Below are 17395 nucleotides of genomic sequence, written 5' to 3'. Positions count from 1 at the left end.
ATACATGTCAGTGACATTTGCTGTTTTTGAGAAGTCAGAATGGGGAACAGACAAAGTTTGTTAGCCCTGAAGTCTTCTTTGTCATCCTGTCAGCTTTACTACACGACAAGGGATAAGGCTTAGATAAAAAAGCAAGACTGATCCTACATCAAAATAAGGAATGAACTCCTTTGCTTAAAACTGTATTCATATGAGTGCAGCCACTGAATAGTAAGTGAATCTTTGAAGCTGAATGCTTTCAAAAAGGGTTTCAGACATTAAAAATATCTACACATGCATACGAGTCTTTCTGAGTATTTGACACTTCTTATTTCTACAGTTGGTGACAACTGGATGACCAATCAAGCACTCCAAGCACAAATACCGAATCAGCAAATCCAGAAATAACAGTGCTAAAGGAGCATACATGAAGCAGGGAAAACTCTTTGCAAACATTTGAGCGAAAATCTGCAAGAATGCTTGGCCATGGATGCTGATTCCTCAGGGCTTCAGTTGCCATTAGAAGCTTCTCATTGCATTTCATCTGTTTATGTATGCCTTGTAATATATCATCAGGCACTACAACGTTTTTGGTTCAATATCCTAGTACTTTTCTCAGAGTGTACAGACTTAGGAGTGAAGCAGTAGATGTGGAGGCCTGTGTTAAGCATTTACAGTGACTCAAACATAAATGTCTTGATCAAAGATACGGTTGAGTTGAGAAGCCATTATTCCCATAACTTCCAGTAGAGGCTTTAATGCCTTTGCATGAGTCCTTAATCTTATACCACAGCGACAAAGAGAAATGAGGTGATCAGCTCTGTGTGCTTGTTTAATGTCACAGAAAACAGACTATTATATCTGCAGTGATTCTGCAAGGTTTATTACTGTTATCCCAAGTGACAACAATGTCACTATTGTCATATCTGCTCTGTGATTTTTAGGTCATATGTTATCATCATCACAGTGCTGCGTGAAAGCTGATTTGGTCTGGGATTGTACAGTCAGGAAACATGCAATCACTGGAGAAAGAAAAGGGAAAAGAAAAGCTGCATTGCATTTCAGGCAAAAATGCTTGGGATGGGGAAAAATCATGCACAAACATGAAAAAGAAAAAAATGTGAAGATATTAGAGAAAACAGATCTAGGAGTAAGTTGGTTGGATTGAAATGATCCGTATAATTATAAGACATTTTGCTGTTGTAAAAAAATTCATTTCCCATCTCATGTTATTCCATATTGCCATAGACTATCTGATGGCTGTCAGTGTGATTAGGCCATTGGTCTTTTGATTTCACAGAAGAAAATGCAACTTTATTTCAGCACTTCTTATGTTCCATCTTCCTCACTTCATATCCTTAAAAGTTCAGTATTTTTATCTTCCCTCTTTCCATAATATTATTCACTATACCTTTTTCCATGAATATTCAAATATTTTGCGTACAGCAATTCAGTACCCCACTCATGTGCGACCTGAAATAATCTACAATTGGGAGTCTTTTCTCCATTTTTTGTAGCAAGGCCTTTGTTTAATGATGATCTTTGTCTGCTGCTAATGCTAGTGCCAGTGCTTGTCAAGATACCTCTTTTGCAATGACAAGACATTATTATGAAAACGGTAGATACATCTAGTGCTTTTATATTTCTAGCTAATTTTATCCATCCTTACTGCGATGCAGGAGATTTTATTTCAGAAGTATATGATTATGTAAATAAAAACTATTGAAACATCTTCAAGTTAGCAGAAGAAATAAAGGAGAAATTAACTACAATGAGAATTCCTCCCTTTTCAAAAATATCTTTATATCCATTCATCAGCGATTTGTCATTGTACCACATTCCCCTTTCATGTCTTTATAGGATTATTAACAGGTTTTATAGAAATTTTAGATACAGCATAAAGAAAGACAAGACAAGTGAAGCCTGGGGGACAAAGCATTTGATTTATGTATGCTTTTCCTGTGTGTGATAGTAAACAAATGAAAAAGAAAATAAAGTTCTCCACCAGATGTAAAAAACTAAACCCACAGGAAGAAGTTTCAAAGGAGAATGGCATTAATGGAAATTTTAACATAGCCAAACAATCAAAGGAATCTCTGGTGTCGCATTACTTTAACAAGAGTGGTAGTGAAAAACTTGGTAAAAGGAAAAAAGGATCACCTTCTTTTCACAGTGAAATGATGACAAGGCCTGCAGAGCATGCTAAAAAGAGCAAACTAAACATGGTAATTAGACTTTCTGCTTGTCAGTGCAGCCTCTGAAGACTTAAGCAGGTTCAGCTGAAATGTTGAACTAGAAGAGGAATTGCCTGCAAAAGCTAAGATGATGGCCAAATGTTACTGAAACGTGTTCTGTATTTCAGATTTTGTGTGGTTGGTTGGTTTGTTTTCCCATGCTATTTCAGTCCAAACAGTTTACTCCTGCACCCTGTCGCCATTGCCAGTACTCTGGGACAGCCTTCTGGGCTCTGTAAAGAGGTGTCAGTGTGGCTGGCTCTTAGAGAGCGACACACAGTAGTCCGGTCCTCTCTATCTGAGTCTGTCACAAATAATGCAATGTTTTACTGCTTTGTACTGAGTTTCACTAGTGGGTGTAGCAAACAGCTCTTTTCATAACAAGACTATGTAAAGTGTGACACTCCCCTCAACTTTAAATAAGAGAATTTCACTATTTTACTCCACTTTACTACAGTTTTACTACTGTTGTACTGCACTGGAATTTGCTGCTGCTGCAGAGAAGTCTTTGCTACAATAGTATATCACCAAGTAGTATTTCGCTGCTGCTTTCCATACTTGGCACACCAGCGTAACTGTCAGAGTGATGGTGCTAAGTTTCTCAGTTATGTTATCAGTTTAATGATCAAATCAAGAAGCCATTGTAATTTACAATGATATATCTAAACTGGATCTTGAAAGCTCGTTTGTTTTGAGAGTCATTTCCTACTTCCTCAGCCACTGTGATTATCAGGCTCCTTTGAGGCAGCTGACCTCTAGCTGGAAAATGAGTTTTAAGGTGGTTTGTGTCACTATTGATATATGCACTGGGCAACATGCAGGTGCCCTGTGTATAGAGTCCCTCAACTACATGGAATACATTTTGGTGGAAGTAATTTGTACCACAAATTATAGGAATACAGGAAATACCTCTTCATTTTCTCAGCCTCCTTCCTGCCATGAATTTCTCTTATCTCAAGGGCTTTCTCCACTCTGGTACATCACTGTGAAACAGGAGTTGCTACAGCCGTTTCAGAGTTATTATAGGATGATTCTTACCATGCTGAAATCTTCAGTGTAAGGTAGCAGCCCTGAGGTGGGGATACTGGTATATCTACTGAAAATTGTCTGAAATTTTATATGATCAAGTAAAATTTAAGCATGTTTCCTCCTCTACCATCCCTAGTATTTCCAGGCTTCCCTGGGTATCTCAATAAATAACTTTTTGTCCAGTTGGGGCAACCTTTCTCACAGCACTCCTCTGGGATGTCTCACAGCATTGGCGGCTATGTATGATTTTACCAACACCAACAGTTTTCTTTACCTTGATGGAGAATCTCACGACAAATGCAGCCCTGCAACAGCAGCAGCCCCTACTCCTACCCTCCATGTCAAGACTGTTGAAGTCTACCTGCTCTGTCCCTGTTACTGTGGGTAACAGATATGAAGTTGAAGCAAAGCTGTGTAGGAGCAAATGGACCCCAGTTTCCATTTCATTAGGTCTTTCTATTCCTTCATGAATATTTTTCTTCTGACTCTTCACCTTACCATTTCACTTCTTCTTCTGTTCTCTCTTGCAGTAGTAGAGCCTCTTGGTGTTCTTCTTTCTCCATATTTTCTTGTTTTGCATATGTGTGTCACTTTATCTAATTGACCTAGTGTCATGGTTTTATTATTTTTGGTTATTGGTATTCCACATCATAACATCATGCAGTGTATGTACCTGGTTCTCAGAAGAGAAGGACTACTACAGTCCCCAGGGTACTTTGCTCCTCTGTTACCATTTCCAGCCAGAGGGAAAAGATAAAAACTTGCAGATCATGAGACCTCATCCCTTTTTCCGCCCGTCTCTCGTCCTGGTGGCACCTCTCTCTCCAGCTGTCTTATCGTCGATAGTAGAGTAAGGCCTACCTTGATTTTGGGACATTCTCTCTCTCTGTATTGGATCTATCAGCTTAAATTGTAATTATATTGTATTATAGTGTGTTGTTTTGCATTCCAGTATCTTATTTAGTAAATTAGTTTGTTTCTCCTCAGATTGTTGCCGCTGTCCTTTGCTCTCAGGGCCATCTCCTTACCCTTTTCCCCTTTTCCCTTTTCCCGGGGTGTGGGCCCGTGGGTCCCCCGTCCCATTCGTCACGGAACTGGGCTGAACGCCCGTAAACCGTTGACACTTAGGTCACATCAACCCATGAAGACAGCTTCTATTTCCTCTCCAGCTCTCAAGCAGAAGAAGTTTCTTCCAGACAAATCTTGACTTTAAATTGGTTTTGTGCATCTCGTTTTCAGTGAAGCAGATGACATTGAAAAGAACTAATGTTAAGAGTCTTCACTTCTATGAAGCGGATCACTGAAATACTGAGATTAGTTCCCAGATTACAGATTGAAAATCAGTATTTTACTTTTTAGAAAATGAAAGAAACAGCATGAATAAATGTAACAAGCCATTAAAACGTAGTTAAGTATAAATCAAAGGCCCAAACTGTATGAAAGTTAATTGTTTTTCTATACCTTCATGAATTCTGCAAAAGTCTTCTCACTTTGGATAGAGGGAATATCTCCTATTCTGAGAAAAGTATAGTAGAGACTTTAAGTGGGAATTCAATCTGAAAAAAATAAAAAGAAAGCGTTTGTACAAGATCAAGGTATGTATCATGTCCCTGCTTGCTTTTTCTTGGGATAACCAACCAGGTAATATACCAACCAGGTCTATTTCTATATATTTGCAGCTGCAGTTTCTGATTTGTTCCACTGCTGATACAATCAATCTGAATTCATGATATCTGTTCTGCCACAGAAATGACTCATATCGGAAACAGAGTAAAATGTAAGAGGTCCTGTGGTAGTACAAACGTGTGTGACACAATGTCTTTACAACAAGGTCAGGTATGAGCAGATTGCTGATGAACTTCTTTTTGCTTATAAATTTAATTGCTTTGTCTGTTAGCTGATATCCTGAAAAATAAGAATGGACAGAATGGAACGGGCTGATTTATATTTATGTATTCTATATTTGAAAGTTTTACCTGTTATGAAAGTTATTGACTGAAATTGTGAGTGAAAATGAAAATTTGCAGTGCTGACATTCCAGACTAGCTTACTGTATTATTGGAATTTCAGATGATGGTTTATGCATGACTTTACTCAAGAATACACTAAAAATTTTTGTCCTGAATGCATTTATATTTTGATGTTATGTATGTTCATATTTAAGGGATATCCTGAGATGGGATCAGTCCCTGAAAACCTACCTTGTAAATACCCAATTCACAAAGCAGAAGTCAAGTGTCATTACCATGGAATTAGCACTGCTGTGGAATTGTGTCATTATGCATTAGTTTGAGGAGCCAATGAGGAGAGGTGTGCTGCTGGATGCACAAAGAAGTACTGATTGGCAGTGTGAAGACTGGGGGCACCCTTGGCTGCAGTGACCATGAGATGCTGGAGTTTGGGATCTTGCATGGAAGAAGTGTGGCAGAAGACTGGACTTAGGAGAGCTGACTTTGACTACTTTATGGACCTACTTGGAGGTATTCCTCCATAACTTGGAGGGTTAAAGCAATGGCAGGCAAGGGGGGCTAAGAGAGCTGATCAACATTCTAGCATAACCTCCTACAAGCTGAAGAGCAGTGCATCCCTAAGAGTAATAAATCAGGCAAAGGTGGCAGGAGATCCACGTGGATGAACAAAGAACTCATGGAAAGACATGGAAGAAGGAAGTTTATAGAATGTGGAAAAAAGAACTTGAAACTTGGAAGGAATATAAGAATGTTGTCTGGGTATACAGGGATGCTACAAGGAAGGTTAAGGCCCACCTGTAATTAAATCTGTCAAAGGAAGTAAAGGACAACAAGAAGAGCTTCTTCAAGTCTATCAATAATAAAAGGAAGACTAGGGAAAATGTGGGCCCACTTCTGAATGAGATGGGTGTACTGGTAACAGAGGACACTGAGAAGGTGAAGTTACTGAATGCCTTCTTTACTTCAGTCTTTACTGCCAAGGCTGGCCCTCAGGAATCTCAGACCCTGGAGGTAGGAGAGAGAATCTGAAGAAAGGAAGACTTCACCTTGATCAAGGGCATCGTGGCTTGCATCAGAAATAGTGTAGCCAGCAGGAGTAGGGAAGTAATTGTACCTCTGTACTCAGCACTGGTGCGTCAGCACCTTGAGTAATGTGTTCAGTTTTTGGCCCCTCACTACAAGAAAGACATCGAGGACCTGGAGCATTTTCAGAGAAGGGCAATGAAGCTGGTGAGGGGTCTGGAGAACCAGTCTTATGCGGGGAGACCGAGGGAGGTGGGATTGTTCAGTCTGGAGAAGAGGAAGCTCAGGGGAGACATTATTGCTCTCCACAGCTGCTGGAAAGGAGGCTGTGGTGAGGTGGGGGTCCGCCTCTTCGCCTGTATAACTATCAATAGGACTAGAAGGAATGGCCTCTAGTTGCACCAGGGGAGATTCAGGCTGGACGTTAGGAAATACTTCTTCTCTGAGAGAGTGGGCAGGCACTGGAATGGGCTGCCCAGGGAGGTGGTGGAGTCACTATCCCTGGAGGTATTCAAGAAATGTTTAGATGTTGTACTGAGGGACATGGTTTAGTGGGAAATATTGGTGATAGATGCATAGTTGGACTGGATGATCTTAGAGGTCTTTTCCAACCTTGGTGATTCTATGATTCTGTGATTCTGTAAGTGTGGGATAGATGAATGGACAGTGAAGCAGACTCAGAATTGGCAGACTGGCAGAGCTTGGAGTGTCATGATCAGTTGTGCTGAGTCTGGCTGGAGGCCTGTAACTAGCAGGGACACCTAGGTGTCAGCACTGGGTCCGGTCTTGTTCAACATCTCTATCGGTGAGCTGGACAAATGGGTAGAGTGCACCCTGAGCAAGTTTGCTGATGATACAAAGCTGGGAGGAGTGGCTAACACACCAGAAGGCTGTGCTGCCATTCAGAGAGACCTGGACAGACTGGAGAGGCAAGCAGAGAGGAACATAGGGAGATTCAACAAGGGCAAGTGCAGAGACCTCCACCTGGGGAGGAATAATGACATGCATCAGTACAGGTTATGGGCTGACCTGCTGGAGAGGAGCTCTGCAGAGAAGGACCTGGGAGTCCCAATGGACAACATGAGCCAGAAGGTTGCCCCTGTGGCCATGAAGGCCAGTGTTATTCTGGGGTGCATTAAAAAGAGCATGGCCAGCAGATTGAGAGAGGTGATTCTCCCCAGATAGATTTGATCTTTGGGGATTTCTTTAATTTCTTTCAAGTTGAAAAAAAGGAAGAAAAAAAAGAAAAAAAAAGTTAATGTATGCTTCTTTCCCTAGTCATTTATCACAGTGAAATCAAGCGCTAAAATAAGTTTGGCCTGAAAACAATGAGATAACTGAAAAGCAATGGGCAAATGTCCAGAATCATGTTTGGTTTTTTTGTTTGTAAATTATTTCAGTAGTGCTCTTCACTTTGCTGAGTAGTAGTGTAACTAGACAGGAATTTTACTGATTTCACCATCACTAAAACTTAGTCCTCAGAAGCATCTTCCATCCATTTTTGCAAGTGTGACTAAATAAAATGTCGGTCACTGTAACAGTACAGTTGAAAGAAATTGCTCCTGAGGCACCCCTGTGGATTAGAACTTTGCTAATTGGCAGTGGGAAATAAGAGTAGGGACAATTTTCTTTTCACAGGGAAGGCATTTGTTTTTTGTTTGTAACTTGAATATTAAGGCAATAAAGCCCTGATATGTTAATTTTTTGAATCTGAATGTGCTTAGACCCTGTGATGAAGCTGTTTTGACATCAAGTGATGAGGATGTTTTGATAGTGCGTTTCTGAGGTTGGGCTGTTTTGACACAAAAGGATTTGACAAGATATTTGTAAGGTCACTGTGACTTACTGCTGCTGTTAATGTGGAAGTGATGTAAATGTAAATGTAGTGGTGTCTAATCAATGGAGTAAAGTACTGTAGGATATATGTATAATGAGATGTAGATTAGCTAGTTTGGGTTATAAAAGAGCATGTTTGAAAATGCTTCATGGGAACATTCATGGCCATCTTGTTTTCCCAGTCCTGGGAGGAGAGGGGTGTCTAACTTGGAAAACAGTGTTTGGCTTTATAGTGGTGCCTCTGTCCACTTACTAACATAGGAAAAAATGCACCTTTTGATTTCTGGTTAAGTAAATTTGCAACTTCCAGTAATAAATTTGCAAATTTGAATTTAGAAAAAGTAGCCACTTTATCCAAGCCTTGTATAATCACAGTCTAATCTTCTGTACAACTCCCAGAGGGAAAGCTGCTGGTGTAGTGGTTGAGGTAGAATCCACATCACAATATTCATTATCACTCTTGAAAAATGTGGCTGTCGTCATTTTCTCTTGTGATGATGTCTCGATAAAGCAGACAGACTCAGCAATGCAAACTGAGGTTTTGGCAAAGCTGAGGCAACACTCTAGGAAGCAACATGAGATGCTTAGAGCTGTCTTTTTTACCATTTGGTGCCAGCCTAGGTATTGGAGAATTTACATGGTGTTGCTACACAAATAGAGAAGCTTGTTACATTGGTGTGTGATGTGGTTTAACACCCTCACAGGAGATGAATTGGTATCACAGCAGAAGAGGTAACAAATGCAAGGAGACTGGTCACAGAAGGTGAGGAGTGAAGAAAGTTTCATCCTTGGCTTCAGAATTAATCTTTTTTTGTTTTTTTGCCTTTCAGATTTGATCTGTGTGCCTGTATGTATTTGTGTTTTGCTGAATGGTTTTTCCCTGGATCTCTTTTCATTAATTTTTTTTACTTTTGTAATCATGTGTCTGTTTTGTTGCTCTAAAACCTACCAGAGCTTGATGAGAGCAGTGTCGGTGAGTTGCTGCTTGAAGACCTTGTATAGGCCTGTATTTCCAGTACCCAAAAATCCCAATTTAATCGCTGTGGCAGTCAGCTAGGAACTTGCCTATAGGTGGAAAATATCACTGTAACATGATGCAGTTGATTTTACTTCAGCATGGCCTCAAGACAGGTCTTAGTGACACACAGAAAATGTGTAGCAACCCCTCCTTCCCTGTACTGATTCATACACTGGTAGATATGAAGTTTTCCTTTCTGAAAACAATTTTAGAAAATGAATGATAAACCACCATTATTCTTTATAAGGTAAGAGCAAATATTAAATAGATTGCAAACAAGACAGCCTGGCAGAGAAATTTAAGATATCCCATCAAGTAAATGCATCATTCTTTTCTTCCTTCAGTACCCTTTCACCTATCTTATCACTTCCATCAATCTTCAATCACTCTAATAATCTCCTCCCAGCCTCTGCAGCCTGCCAAGTGCACACAAAACCCTGCACAGGCTTTGTGGTTTCATTTCTCTTCTTTTTGCTTCCAGCAACACAAATAAGTGATTTCACAACCGTTGGGAAGGGAGAGCAGAGGGAAAAAAAGATTTAACCTACCCCGACTAATCAGAGGCTCCTAACAGATGGAGGGAAACTGCTCCCTGCGCCCAACAGGGAACTGAGCCAGGGCTCTTCCCTCAGCACCAACTGTTGCCAGCTGAACATCTGAATTTACTCTCTTCTGGAAGCTCACTAAAGCTCTCATCCAAGAAACAGCACCTTGTTCTCTCCGCATCCCTCCTTCATGCTACTCACTTCTTTGGGAGCACATGGCACAGCATCCTTCCAGCCTGATGAACTTCAACATTGTGACAATGCATAAGTCACCGCTTTCCACCCACTGTCAAATCTAATGTTGTGTGTGTTTGTTTTTATTTAAAAAAAGAAATTCTTGCTGTTTCTAACTTGTCCTACCTTTTTGTGTATGTGTGTGTGTGTCAAAAAAAGGCTTAGAGCAAAATGGTGTGAACAAGAGTATTTCTCTTTGTTTGGGTTGTTTTTTTTTTTTTTGTTTGGTTGGTTTTTTTTTGCATCACAGAACATAATTTTTGAGACATCAGCAGTTATCCCATTTTATATCAGAAGGATAAAATGCTTTAACCAGGTCAGAAATGGGGTAAACAGTGTTACAAAAGCTAAGTCAAAGTAGCATATTTGTGCTAGCCACTTGGCTCTTTGTGGGCTTGTCTTTCTTGTTTGGAAGAGAAACTCCATCCTGCGCCTGACAAACATCCAGACTGAAGATGATACCTGCGTTCCTGTCAGAGCACCAACTTCATCTGCCAAAATTAAATCACCCGTTACACCAATTACTCATTTCCAGCTATTTGCTATGTCTAGACTAAGTAACAGGTACACATTGCGGAATGTTTCAGAGTCCAGCTCCTGCCCCATCATCCAGATGAGGGAATACAGCTGGTACTCCGTGGCTCCCTCCCTACAAAGAATTGCTGTATTCTTAGGAAAGTGTTGTTGTATGACCCAAATGTGAGATTAAAAAATCATCCAAGGGATGATTCTCCCAGCTTAGACATTGCTTTTCAAGCCATGGCAAGGAAGATTTTGTAGATGATGAAAGTGAGCATTATTATTATCCAGAAGATCAGGAAGGTGCTAGCTCATACAGGCCTTGCACAGACAAGCAACTCAGCCTGGCTCTGACCCGGTAGGATCTGTGGGTGTTTATTGCAAAAGATCTGCCCAAAGCAGTCTATTTGTGGAAGTTCAGAAAAATGACCCTTAACAAAAATTTTGGTTCAGTTCACTTTGTCATATAGGTCACTGTTCTGTGTATCATCAGCCTTAAATGAAGGAGAACCCTCCCTTACATAAATCTGTTCAAATAAGAGTTACGTAGATGGCTGGCTAGACAGTAAGGACTGTCTGAAGAAGGGACTTGAAGCAGTGGCTGCGACAGCACTGAAGTTCTTGGAATTTTAGTTTTGCAATTGTCTGAGCGCCATCCAGTTAATATGTTTCATAGTCAGAACAATACTTCTGCTCAAACTTTACACCATAAATCTGATGTATTCTTCAGTGTTCATTTTTTGAGATGTAAACACAAATTTCATCTGTGGCTCACTTGGTGTCATCTTCAAAGAGATAACGTGCATGTATCTTCCTACACACACACATGCAAACACCTTGTATAGACTAAAATAGAATCTTACAATAAAAAAACAAATAAGCGAGTTCTCACATGGTTTTAGAAGATGGAATGAGAACAATACTGTAATTTCTGTTTTAATACCTACTGACATTGCTTTAACGAATATTATTCTGTGGCTTCTATATGCAACATCCACTGGCAGATAATCCCTTTACTTCTCTGTACAGCTCATCTATTTGTCATATGCACAACAATGAATAAGATACTACTTTTGTTTCAAAATGACTTAGATGCATCCAGTAGCACAATAATCTAGCTTGGTATTACAACTACACTTTGACAACTTCTGCAGAAAAGCAGATGCATATTTGTAGCTGATTTATTCTTCCTGCTGAAATCACTCTATTTTGCCAGTGTAGTGAGGTGTGATATTTAAAAGTAATAAAACTGAAATACAGTAAATCCTATTGAAACAATAGGAAAAAAACAACAAAATGCAAAGCATTTATTTTACTGTGTGAGTGACTATACCGGCACCAGAGCCCAGAAAGGATGTCAAGCCTCCATCACTGGAGTCCAACTGGACATGGCCCTGAGCAACCTGTTCTAGGTAACCATGCTTTGAGCAGAGAGTTTGGACTAGAGAGTCTCCAGAGATGCCTTCCAGCCTCAGCTACGCTGCGATGCTAAATGGTAGCAGTTTCTGTACAGTCACAAAGGGATTGCTTCTTTTTAGATAGTTCCATGAATTCCTCCACTTGTCAGATTCAATAACATCAGTCATCTCTCTGTTTTTGTTATAGCAGAAGCTTATCTGAAATAAGAGGCACAATTCAGAGGTGATTTCTACCTTTCCACCAGAGTAGGCTGAAATAAAAGTGAGCTTTAAAGCTATTGCAATTATGGATGCTGAGTTAGAGATAACAGAATATACCTTCTTTAAGAGGGAATTGTTCACAGTCTTTCATTTTAATAGTTCCTCTTTTTAATGTTTAAAGAATCTTCATCCTTTGAATGCAAAAATCTTTCAGGTAAATTAGAAAAAGGAGCATAAATGCACTATGACTGCTGCATACTTCATTATGTAGTAGCCATAATGGAGGCTTGTTCCATTCCTGAAACTTGACTTCATCCTAAGCTGGTGTTCCATAAAGGGAGGAAGACAAAATATAGGGATAAAATATGGTAGGACCCACTGTATAACACATGTGCCAAACGTGTTCTCTATGATAAACTGTAAAGGTTAGTTATTAATGAGAAATAAACAGAAAAAAAAATGGGGGGAAAAATAAAAGAGAGGAGAACTCTGGCATTTGTAATGATTGAATACAGCATGCTTAGGGGACTATCACCACACATCTGCTTTGTGACAAGTACAGTAAAATTAGTTATGGATCATCAAAGAGATTCCTAGCACTTAACAAAATGAGACTGAAAGTGCTTTTTTCCCCAGGTTCAGACATCTGGGAAAACATTAATCAAACATACAGATTCAGTGGGAGGAAAAATTTGGAAAACAGCAATGTTGAAAGAGACTGAGTGGGTAATATTGGCAGAAAATTAGATGCAAATCTGCAATGCAGCATCACAGCAAAAGAGTCATTTTAAAAATTTGTTTTCTTTTTAGTTTTTAGGTTTTTATTCATCTGCAAATTCAGAACCAACATACCTTTATTCAGGAAGGAGCAACAATCATTGTCTTGGGTTTTTTTTTGTTTTTTTTTTTTTGTTTGTTTTGTTTTTTGAGAAATAGGAAATGGAAAATGGCTGAACCTGCAAGATGCTCAGTGTTTCTTATTGAAAGCCTCCAGGCCTCTCTGCTGTGGAAGGGAGCTGGCCCTTTGAAGACCATGTGTGGGACTGGACAGCCTCTTACTAGACTGTTGCAGACCAGCTGGAAGGGAATTCAAAGAAATGCAGTGATAGTGATTGCTGAGAAGACTGACTTATGAGAAAAGATTAAAAAGACTTTGCTTACATCTGGACCCTGTGGAATGCAATGGGATCTTCCTATCAAGCAGGCAGAAAAAAAAGAAATTTTGTGATAGTAGCTACTAGATAAGAGCTGATTCTTCATTTGGATAGGCTGGTTGGCTTTCCTTTCTCCAGGGTGTAGGGGCAATCTCTTGGGAAGAGCTTGACTTTCATCTAATGGCTTTTAGCCTATCTTGAACGCTTCTTTTTAACCTAATTCAAACTGACAGGTGAAAGAGTCCTGCTTTTTTAATCCTTGTGTTTATTATTATTCCTAGTGATTAGGTAATGGCCTCAAACAACAAACAAATGCAAGTACAGAATACTGGGAGAAAAATCACAGTGCAGATGGGTATAAAGAAGAGAAACAGAATGATGCTCTGAAATCAACAGTTGACAATGAATATCAGCTGAAAGAGCTTCTCCCAGACCTGCCTACGTGAGCTGTTTATTTGCACAGAAGCCCGAGCCCCCCTTCCGTTGCATATTCAGTGCTGCTCTATATCTCAGTGAGTTTGCTTCCACCTTCCTACCCACCGTGTTCTATTTTGTGTGTGCGTAGGTGATAAGCATTGTGAAGGCTTTTTTTGAGTATATTCTGTGAACCTTACCTCTGTGCAACTGCAATTCTGGGACCAAATTCACAAATAGTCATTCCTAGGTCTGCCCCTTTGGAGAGTCTGATACCTATTCAGAGTGTTTTGAATAAAAAGTGTCCAGTGTTGCATTGCTGTCTTTGCCAGTATGTGTTAGATTAGGGATTGGGTAGGGAGGGAATTGTATTTGACATCTTGCTGTCTGCTGGCCTCTGCTCTGCAATTCAGAGTTTAGAAGCAGACCAGCTTATATAACGCTTGAGGCCTTGTACATTATTATGATGACAAGTTTATCAATATCACTGCAGCCCTATTAGCAAAAGCACAAGATGCACTGCTTGCCACTAAGTCATACCTATTTGCTTCAGTGAAACAGATAGCAGTGTTCTCACCCCTGTAATCATATTAATAGAGATGCCAGAATTTTTATCCTGGGAGAACCTGCTATCTTTCTCTTGCCTTTTCCTAAATAATAAAAATGATGAGAAAGGACAATTTAACTATCATCTAAGCTACTGGAGGATGATAGAAGGTTTTGGAAGCCAAGGGCAGATGTGTTGTAAGTAGGCTACCAGCTGCTGGGCAGTACCTGTCCTTCTCTTATAATTGCATGCCACAGTTTGTACAGCTAAGAGAATGCAAAAGAGAGCAGACAAATGGAGAGAAACTCTCTCTCCGAAGTCGCATTTGCTCTGGTCACTAGACCGGAGATATCGTTTTTATCCTGTATGGAGAATAAATAGTGATGGTCATTGTTATTGTTTCAAATTCATTTAAATAAAATTATAGGGGCTGATGCCTCCTTTTTTTTGTGTATCATTTTCTTGTGTTGTTCTTCCATGAACAACTATATTATTTCTTAAGGAATCATCAGACTATTTTGTGAAAACTTCAGGGGTATGTGGAAATCTCAGGGGTATCAAACAAAGGCCTTTTAAAGTGAGGAAACACTGCTTTCATTGTGTGCACAGAGTGGTTATGTTCCCACTGTTATCTCATTTTATTTTAAACTTAGTCTACTGAGCCATGAAAAATCTGAAGTATGTAGCTCGTATTATGCAGCTCATAAAAAAAAAAGTATCTCAGATGAATAAAACAAATCTTTATTTTTGCAAAATACATATAAAAAGATGTAACTACTTAACTACTGTTTCAATAAACTGTGCGAAATTGCACATGTTGCATTCAACATGTTGTTCCGTATAAATGAGTAGAAATGAAACTGGGGTTACTTAAAAGTCTGTGCCCTGCATCCCTTCACTGAATAGCCCCATTTGCAGTAAACCCATAACTCCTTCTGCAGTCACTCCTCGCACACACAGTACATCACAGTCATGTTCTTGGGTCTTCCCTAGGTTCCTTACATGCCATATAAAAGTTGGGGCTGTTCAGCCTGTGGAAGAGAAGGCTCTGGGGAGACCATATAGCAAACTGTCAGTATCTAAAGTAGGGTTATAAGAAGGAAGGGGACAGACACTTCAGCAGGGTCTGTGGTGATAGGACAAGGGGAAATGGTTTCAAAGTAAAAGAGAGGAGATTTAGACTGGATATAAGGAAGAAATTTTTTTACGGTACAGATGATGAGGCACTGGAACAGGTTGCCCAGAGAGGTGGTGGCTGCCCCTTCCCTGGAGGCACCCAAGGTCAGGCTGGATGGGGCTCTGAGCACCTGATGGAGCTGTAGGTGTCCCTGCTCATTGCAGAGGAGTTGGACTGGTTGGCCTTTAAGGTCCATTCTGAATCAAATGATTCTATGTCTCAGTAATTCCATGATTCATCTGCATCCCAACTGCAGTGAGCCCTTTCCTCTGTGCATTCTTAATAAGGACAGTATTGCCACCAAGGCTTTGCAGAAGCATGTAGCGCATCCCCAGGCTGTGGGCTGAGCAATCCCTGCCTCTCTTTCAGCACATTTCTCTTTTCCACTCAGTCACACATTTTTCCAAAGCTTCTTGAAGCATCATATACTTGAAAATCGATGTACTTTGTCAAATGTGGCTGAAATTCTCCCATTAGTTCAAAAGGTATTGGAGGACACAGAGACATACAGATACACAGAGCTTTCTTGTATAAGCCTCATTTCTGAAGGAAACCAGCCAAGTTTACTGTAGGAAAGAAATAGTAAGGTGCAACTGTTTGAGGCAATTAATTCACAGAAACACGGAGGGAAATGCTTGCAGCCTTTAAGCTACGTGTTGCCATAAATTCTCCTGCTACTCCCCACCTAGCAGCTGTTGCATGGTGAAATCCATTTCATATGTCCAGAGGACAGGCACAAAGTACACACAGTGTTTTGAAACAAATGCTCAGAACAATAAGAGTTAACACTCTCCTCAGCCTGCTGCCTCGTTGCTCACCATGGCTGTGCATTTCTTATGCAGAGCTGATTTACAGCTGCTCTGCTAAGTTTTATCTTGGGAAAAAAAAAAAAAGCCTCAAAAATGTGTTTCTGCTACAGAAATTCTGCCCTTTGTAATTGAGAAAGGAAAAGCCTATAAAATATGCTATAGCACTCTAAGATGGTGTACTTCGAAATGTGCTTCATTACGTATCATGAAAGCTGGAACTTCAAAACTCATTGATTAAAATGAAAGCATTGCTGTACCCCATTAATTAGGATATAGTAATTAACACTATTCTTAGTTTTCACTGTGCACAGTACGTGCTCTTCTATTAATGGTGCTTTTTTCATCTGGGGAGTGGGAGGACAGTGTTAATCATTTTGTTTTGTATTTTTTACATCAGAAGGAAGGAGCTGTCAGTCACCATTTTGAGAGTACAGTGGGAAGAGGATCCTTCCTGACAGGAGAAGCCCAAAAAGAAGAGTAGAAGGAAAAAAAAAAAGGTGTTATTGAGCAGGAGGGAAAGAGGGAACAGGTAGGAATGGATAGCTTAGCAGCAGCAAACCACAGTTTCGCCCGTTGTTTCTTTTTGGTGGTGTACCTGGGAAGATAGCTGTCCTTCTGAACATTTAGGGGAAAGAGTTATCAGCGTGGAGGAGAAGCAGCAGTTTGTGCAAATATATACAAATGCCTGTTTGATAGTCAGATTGGGAGCAAGGAATTTTAAATGTACAAAACCAGCAGTGAGCCTGAATAGCTTTTTCTCTGCCACAGTCACTGCATTCAGCACAAGAGGAAAGGTTAAAATTCAAATGGCTCCAAGTCTCCAGCAGATAGATGGAAAAAACAGGTCCTGGTGGTATATCAAAACATTAATTACCGGGCATATCTAAAAGGAGAAATTTGAAAGTTAAAAGTCAGAATAAAAATCAAGAAAAAAATAAGTCAAAAACCCAGATCACACCGCTGATGCTAACGAGATGAAGGTTTTACTCCAAGGGTGTAAAAAAGCTCATGCTGACCCCCTGCTGCAGGATGGCAGGAAACCCCCACTTTGACTCACTTGCAAATGGGACCTCTGAAAAGCTGCCCTTGTTGCCATATTCATCACAAAGCAGCATGAACCTTCACCCTTCCACTTCCAGAGGATCACCCACCCGAGGCAGACGATGGTCTTGTGCCAGAGCACGGTTCTATTAATTAAGGCAGTGCCAATCCGACCTCCAGTTTGCATTTGCTACCAGCCAAGGTCTCACCCCAGCATTCAATCGGGCAGCAGCATCTGATGGGGAGA

The 17395-nt window shown here is 40.2% G+C and overlaps 1 long non-coding RNA gene across 5 annotated transcripts in view; it reads right to left on the bottom strand.

Moving 5' to 3' along the window:
* The window catches only part of LOC110401589, an 85121-nt gene that overhangs the window by 10560 nt on the left and 57166 nt on the right, over window positions 1-17395 (bottom strand). For all 5 annotated transcript variants that reach the window (XR_002440450.1, XR_002440453.1, XR_002440451.1 and 2 more), the window contains one exon: window positions 4704-4798. This is a non-coding gene — a long non-coding RNA (uncharacterized LOC110401589). The remainder of the gene's footprint in view (window positions 1-4703; window positions 4799-17395) is intronic.

This window comes from Numida meleagris, chromosome 1 (assembly GCF_002078875.1).
Source record: "Numida meleagris isolate 19003 breed g44 Domestic line chromosome 1, NumMel1.0, whole genome shotgun sequence".
Taxonomy (NCBI): domain Eukaryota; kingdom Metazoa; phylum Chordata; class Aves; order Galliformes; family Numididae; genus Numida; species Numida meleagris.
This window is presented reverse-complemented; position numbering and strand designations above follow the sequence as displayed.